This window comes from Monodon monoceros, unplaced genomic scaffold, assembly GCF_005190385.1.
Source record: "Monodon monoceros isolate NGI ecotype Baffin Bay Population unplaced genomic scaffold, NGI_Narwhal_1 Super_Scaffold_2, whole genome shotgun sequence".
NCBI classification, from domain to species: domain Eukaryota; kingdom Metazoa; phylum Chordata; class Mammalia; order Artiodactyla; family Monodontidae; genus Monodon; species Monodon monoceros.
Genome location: NW_021703776.1, coordinates 37,782,776 through 37,790,474, shown reverse-complemented (window position 1 = coordinate 37,790,474; position 7,699 = coordinate 37,782,776). Strand labels below are relative to the sequence as shown.

General features: G+C 41.7%; 1 pseudogene; it reads right to left on the bottom strand.

Moving 5' to 3' along the window:
• Positions 1 to 342: 342 nt before the first annotated feature.
• LOC114901335 overlaps positions 343 to 7,699 on the bottom strand; it is a 120,220-nt pseudogene continuing 112,863 nt past the window's right edge.

The window sequence follows — 7,699 nt, the reverse complement described above, 5'->3', positions numbered from 1 at the left end:
TTTTTGCTCTAATGGTGTAGAGCACAGAGCCAAGGTCAGTTTCTAACCAGAAGCCCAAAGGCAACCTATGGCCTTCATAAGAGTCCTGAGACTCCTGGAGGTGTGAGAAGAGGTTTCTAAAACTTCTGTAGTGAAGGAGCCTCTGAGGAGAGTAACACGAGTGCCTGCCAATTTTTTTTTCTAAATCAGTGTTTTTAATAAAGGGAAATGTGCTTCTGAGAGAAAGTAACTGAGCTTGTTGGTTTGTAGTCCTTTCAACAATACAACCTGATTATTTAGCTGAGAGTAATTACTGAGATCAATACCATTCAGTGACTCTCTGTATTTAGGCAAAGAGAAGCCTCACTGGTGTTTCCTTTTAGAAGAGATACATGCACTGAGATGAAAGGCCCAACTCGATTTTTCATGAGATGCTTTTACTTTGATTTTCATTTTCTTCATGTCAGCATGCCTTGTGAGACTGTGTTTTATTGCAAACCTTTTGCACCAGCCAGCATATTCACACATAAATGGGTGCTTTTCCTCAGGCAGAGAGAAAATATGGCTCTTGAGACCAAGCACGCTGCACAGCCACGATGGTCTTCTCTTGGACACTGACACACATTCCTTTCTGGGACACGAGTTTTCACGTGTTGCTTACCCTCACCTCTCTGCTTGAATGTTTTCTGGCATACTTCACGTTATTTTCTTTATAGCGGGTTTCTCTCAAATGTTTTTGCCACAATGAACATCCCTTTTGACATAACGTGGCTCTCATAGACTTTTCTTCTCATCGTTTCAGACTGCCGGGTGAAACAAAGTGCTTGCCATTTCTTTCAGGGTTTCACTTGAACAGTGATTCATTTTTCTGCTGGCACTGATGGATTTCTAGCTGCTGATGTTCTTAAAGGTCTTCTTACAACCTTCAAACTGGCATACGTATTGTTTTTGCTGATTTTCATGTTTGCACTCAAAATGTTTCTTCAAGCTTGATTTTGTTGAATTTTTATTATTATTATTATTTTTTGTGGTACGCGGGCCTCTCACTGTTGTGGCCTCTCCCGTTGTGGAGCACAGGCTCCGGACGCGCAGGCTCAGCGGCCATGGCCCACGGGCCCAGCCGCTCCACGGCATGTGGGATCTTCCCGGACCGGAGCACGAACCCGCGTCCCCTGCATCGGCAGGCGGACGCTCAACCACTGTGCCACCAGGGAAGCCCTGAATTTTTATTTTTAAAAATGTTTTTGGCCTCACGGCGCAGCTTGTGGGATCCTAGTTCCCTAACCATGGACTGAACCTAGGCCCTCGGCAGTGAGAGCACAGAGACCTAACCACTGGAGCACCAGGGAATTCCCTTGTGTTGAATTTTTAATCACAACCACTCTCTGAAGAATAAATAGCTGTTCTCCCATGTGGATCAGGATGTGGCATCTCCCAGGGTAGTCCCTGGTGATGGTTTGGCTACACTCTTCATTATCACAAACCCATGCCCTCTCCCCATGTGCTTGCACAGGTGCATATCTAGCTTTCAGGCCTACTGCGATTGGCTCTGGAGTCTGGTAAGGAGCAAAAGAACCTCCTGGGGACCATGGGGAGTGGGGGAGGGAGCAAGGGCAGGGGTGGGGTGGGGCTGGGCTACTGCCTATCCCAGTGAACAGCATCTGCATAGAACACGTCAGTGACGGGCAGGAAGGACACTGCCCCCGAAATCAAAGCCAGGCACCCCAGGGAGCACCGTGCAGGGCCAAGAAGACAGTCACACGTGTGGCCCCTTGTGGTCACCATGTTCAGGCAGCCAAGACTCTGGCCAGAGTGAACCACTCTGGACCAACCCCACATACTACCCAGGTGTACATTCTGGGATGTTTCCCCGTGGGGCCTATCGATGTTAATTTGGACCAGTTTTATAGCCTTTTGTTGGAGGGGGCCCCATTCAAGGCAGGCTGATTAGTAAGTAACAGTATCAGAGAGAGTAAGTAGAATCTCTACACGAGGACTATATTGCCTCCAGAATGCAACACTGACTAAACGATGCTGGAGTTTTATGTCCTTAATGAGTGTGTTAACAAACGTCCTTAAAGGAGTATGTCATCGCTGGAATATCATATCCGTGCTGATGGAGAACAGTGGATGCAGTTAGATGTTGTCTGCAGAGATTGTGTGCAATTGCAAAGAGGTCCTTACTCTAGAAGGTGGCTGGAAAAGGTGCATTGCTTCCCTTGGGGGTGAAGGCAAACTGACACTGAGAAGCTGTTCAAATAGGCACTGAAGAGAACATATTAGCCAAACCTTTTACTATCAAAATACTTACTGGTTGTTAATTGGATGACATCAGTAATTTTAATAATATCGGGTATTGGGAATGGGGACCTTAATGGATGGGACCATAGTATTAAAGTTGCAGTAATCCACTGTGAGGCATTATTCTTTTCTTTTTTTCCTTCAGTTTTTGAAGGTTTAAGAACAGGCGAATTTGCCTATTAAATGGAGAGGCGGTGGACATAATCACCCCTTTATTAATTAGGTCTTATATGAAGTCTGAGTTCTTGAAGGCCCTGTTTTAACTTAAATTGGACCACTTTAATATTTTAACTGGGTCTTTTTCTGTCAAGCCAGTTTCTAAGTGCCAAAGACTTTACTTAGCTTCAATTTATTACTCATTATTTCAGAGTGTCTATTTCCAATATAGAATATTTTAGGGCAATAGATATTACGACTATGGGAAACTTAGGCAGGACTCTAACATAAAATAAGGAATACCCTTTTTTCCTGTATTTTATGTTTAGTTACTCTCCTAGGGTTATAGGGAGTTCCATGTTTAAATTTAGTAGGATCTTCTGATAAAACTGTAATATGGGATCCAGTATGATTAAATCCATGAAGCTTTGTCAACTGGTGCATTTTAGCAGTTGTTAAAGTTAATTTAGCACCTATGCTGTAGAGGCAGAAAAGGCAATCAGCACCCTTTTTATCTTTTTGTCATAGAAATTATTTTAGTAAATTTTGGATTTTCAATTGTTTTAAGTTATGGACCTTTGTTTAAAAAATATTATACACACACACATATATAACTCATTTTTTATTTTCTCCCTCTGTATCTAGGTTTTTTTCCTTTCATTCCATTATTTTCCCTCTGTTTTGGGCTTCTAGGCACCCATGCCTGTGTTTTCAGTTTGTCTCTGTCTGATAACTCAGTGTAAAGCATGTAGGTGGTTACAGGAAACGAGGGGTAGGGGCTCATGGCCTGCCTTTAGGCAGCCGGCTCTTACTCCAGGCCTTCCCAGTCCACCACTAGAGGACTAGGGTTTGCAGCCTCTCCTTGGGACAGTGCAGTAAGACCCACTGTCAGAAGTATCAGTCCCTTCGCATGTTATGTTGGGGCGCTTACTAAGGCCCAAGCACAATGGTTAGTGGTCTTGTATTATTTAAGTAATTGGATACCTGGCAGGTGTTCTGAAGGGGGTTGCTGGGATGAAATCTTTGTTTCCTTGAGCCAGAGGGCCCCTCTGGATTACATGTTGGGTGGCTGGTCTTAGAAGGTGCAGCCTGTGATATTCCTGACAGTCTAGGGAGCATAAAGCTCTCTGTGGACAGCAAGGAGATACGCAGCAACAAAGAGAGGTAGCTGCTACCCACACCTGAGCAACATCAAAATGACACCCAGCTGCCATTTCTCTCCCATGGTGGGAGCCCAGCCAACATCTTCCTGCACAGGAGTCCCCTGAAACACACAGACCAACCAGAGTTCTGCCCCAAATAATGATGAAGAAACACCACCACCATCAAGGAGAGTCCCCTGGAATAGGTCTCTGCCAAACATAGACTGTGACTAAAAGCAGAACCACCAAATCTTCCAGCCTGGAAAGCACAGCTCAAGTAGCCTCAGGCTGCAAGACTAAAGCCCAAGCTCAAATTCCATCCCAAACTGCTCTCCCTGTGGTCTGGAGCCAATTAGTGAGCCAAGAGCAGTCTCGAAAGAAGTTATCCAAGAGTCAGTGGTTGTGGCCATAGTGCCAACTGTATTATAAGACTTTAAGAATTCTTTTGATGGCGGGATACAACACACTGATTCATGCAGATGAAAGGCTGAATGTTTTGTTACTTAACGCTACTGAGAGAGATGGCCGCTGGGCAGGGCCACACAGGGAATGACACCCAGGGAGGGGGTCACAGCAAACTAGAGTTGTGGGGTGCAGCTAGGTAGGCAGCTTTGGCAAGCAGTGTGGGGTTAGTTAGGTTTTGCAGGCTCCCTGAGGACTGGCTGATTTGAATCATTTAGTGTAGGGCTTATCCCCAGTCTGGTACTTGCAGTGATTAGGGTGATGCCACGTGGCCCAGAGTATGAGCACCTGGTAAGTGAAGTTAACTTTTCAGAGCACATGGTGGGCTCTAGCAAAGCGCATCCTACACTCAGAGGCCGACAGCAGCCGCACTGAAAGGCTGAAAGCCTGGCACTGGATAAATATCCAGGTCCCTTCACAATTTATAGGCACCTAGAGATTTAATTTAAAAAATTTGTTTAATGATTGACAAAGGCCTATTTTTTTTTCCATTTCTTGGCACATAAACTGCATGTTTAAATTAGGCACAATTTTCTTAATTACTTTTTTATAAACATGAAATACTGGTTCATTTGATGAGATTCCTTCCAGAAATTTCTAAAATTCCAATAAAATACGGAGAAATGATGTCAGCCCTTAAAAACCTCCCATATGAGTGTTCATTTTGAAGCCTTAAGAGAGTTACTGAATTTCACAAAGTGCTATATTTGTAATAAACCTGCTGACTAAGGAAATCTTACCACAGATTAATTCAGCAGGGTTAGGCAAAAATAAAATATCATAGTTTCCCTACTCTTGGTCAGTTTTTAAATGTTTTAAAAAAATTAACAGACACACTCCAATAAACGTAATTTTTAGGGCTTATAGCAGCCAAATTAATATAGCAACCCAATATAACATTAACAGGCTACTACAATGATTTTATGTAGAGTTGTGCAAAGAAACTTCAATTACATATTTCAGACTGCTCAGCAATCCATCTGTGTTAATCTAGAAACTTCATCTCTCAATTTCCCCAATTATTACTTCATTTTTTTTTTCTCTTTCCCTCCTTCCTCTTTCTTTCCTGTTACATTAGAGGCAGTTTTTCTTTTCCTATCTAGGGTAACTCCTCCCATCTGTGTGTTTGGACCCCATTATAATTTTTCAGGAGTATTATCCAACTTCCCTTTCCTGAATATTCAACCAAACCTTCTCAACTAGATCTTTTCCATCTATATGGAATCATTCCTACGCCTCTATCCCATATCATCCTTACTTACAGCCCTATCTCTCTGCCATTCCACTGTTAATCTCTTTTAAAAAAATTATGTTTTTCTGTCTTTGTTTTTTCATCTCCTATGCATTTACTAACATAATTTATGCCAACACAGCTTTTGTACCATTTACTTATGGAACAATCCTTCCTAAGGTCATCAATGGCCTCCATTTTTTGGCCCCAGGCCAAATCTAGGGGACATTTTTAGTGCTCATTTCATTGATTTCTCGGCAGCATCTGGCACTGCTAACTGTTTACTCTTTCTTGTATTACCCTCTTACTTTAGCTCCCATGATGCAATACTCTTGTACAATGCCAGAATTAAAGTACCTGAGCGAAAGCAACATCAGTAGGAATTTAAGAAGAAAAGAGATGAAACACATCACCAGCAAACCTGATTGTCCAAAGATAATCATGTGATTGTTGCATAGACTATCCACCAAAGTCCCTTCTCCTTTCTTTAGTAGTAACTGGACATAATATGCCCAGTTACATTACATTTTTCAGCTTCTCTTGCAGTTCGCTGTGGCCATTTGCTGAAATTCCCTCCAAAGTTAGGTAAGAAGCACGACAATGGTCCTATGAAACTTCCCACATATCCTGCTCTGTGCTCTTACCTGTTTCGTGGGGGCAAGTCGAACATGGCAAAGATATAGTCAGCTCAGATCTCTGAATGACTAAGTGAAGCAGAGATAACCCCCTTTCACTGTCATAAACATACATCTCCTTGGGCTGGAAAATTTTCCCACAGACTTTAATGTACAACAGAAACACCTGGAAAGTTTAACACACATTGCTGGCCCTCCACACCAGAGTTTCTGATTCAGCAGATCTAGAGTGGGGCTCGAGAATCTACTTTCCTGACAATTTTCTTTCTTATACTTTGAGAAGTGCTGTCCTAGACTACTACGCAAGAAGAAACATAAGTCTTTTATGTCTCTTTTTTCAGCCATTAAATTCGGAGTCTATTGCTAAAGGACTTAAGCTTCCCCTATCTAATTCAGAAATGATTATGGAAACATTATCAAAATTATCTTATTTTCATGCTGGTACGAGTAGCCAATTTGACACAAAATACAACAACCTTGGAAGCACATTGAGTGACTGGGAAATGGGTCAAATTGTCTAAGTTCTCTGTTTTGTCATCTTCCTACAGATTGTCCTATTTCCCCTAAAACTGACCTCCAGCTTCTAGGCCACAATACCGTCCAAAGATGCTCAAATGTGTAAATAATTAAGGAATTACGGCTTAGAGCAGAAGAAATAGGGAGACAAAAAATGGAGGGGAAAAGGTACTTCACAAAGCAACATGATTGTGAATTTTGAAACTAAAAAATATTTAGAAAAATAAAATTCATTCCAAAATTTATTTGGTATTTTTGGGTGGGAGTATCTGGGGTGGGGGGAAGAATGTGTATGCTATTTGGAACCAGGATACAAATTACAAATGCTCTCCAGAGAGAATGGGTATACTGGAGAGGAGTCAGCAGAAATGGTCAGTGACTCAAATCCTGTAACTGAGCAGATGAGAAACCTTGGACTACTGAGTTCAACCACACGGGGGGTGATCTAGACAAGCCCTAAGATCCCAACCAGATTTGACAATCTGACTCTGTTGCTGAACTGCTTATTTTATAACAGGGAAAAGAATAGATCTTTACCATCCTGCAATGACACATATATAGTAGGCTGAAAGCATTTTTGATGGACAGATATGCTTTTCATGACATTTAACTAGAATAGCGAGAGAATTCCATCCTTAAACCTGACATATTTCAGTTTAAACGCCTTGGATTTTTTTTTCTTTTTTGGTGGGGGAATAAAATTTGAAGCTTGAAACGGAAAGTTGAGACATGCTGATTCTTATAATTTCCAAGTAGTACAGGAAAGGGAAGAGAGCTTTCCTTCTTTAAAGACAGTTTGTATGACAGCTTTACTAATATTTAGTGTTTAAATTTGCCTCAGGTTTAGGAGAGGCCTTTATTTAATTATCTTCTAAATGTCCTAAGGCCACTTAATGACTGAACATAGGTTTTCCCTTTCCCATTGTGATTCTCCATCTATTTCATATAACCATGATTGAGTTATTTAAATCGACAGTCTCTTTATTGGATGATATTCAAGACACCTTAAATTTTTCAAGAAACCATTCAGACAAAGTAATGACTCCTTTACTCCTTCTCTCCTTAGGTTAAAAGCATAAACCCTAAAGAAACAAAAATATTGGGTTTTTCTTTTACTATTTCTTTTTTTTAAATTTTATTTAGTATTTATTTTTTGGGCTGCACTGAGTCTTTGTTGCTGTGTGCGGGCTTTCTCTAGTTGTGGTTAGTGGGGGCTACTCTTCCTTGCGGTGCGCGGGCTTCTCATTGCGGTGGCTTCTCTTGTTGCGGAGCACGGG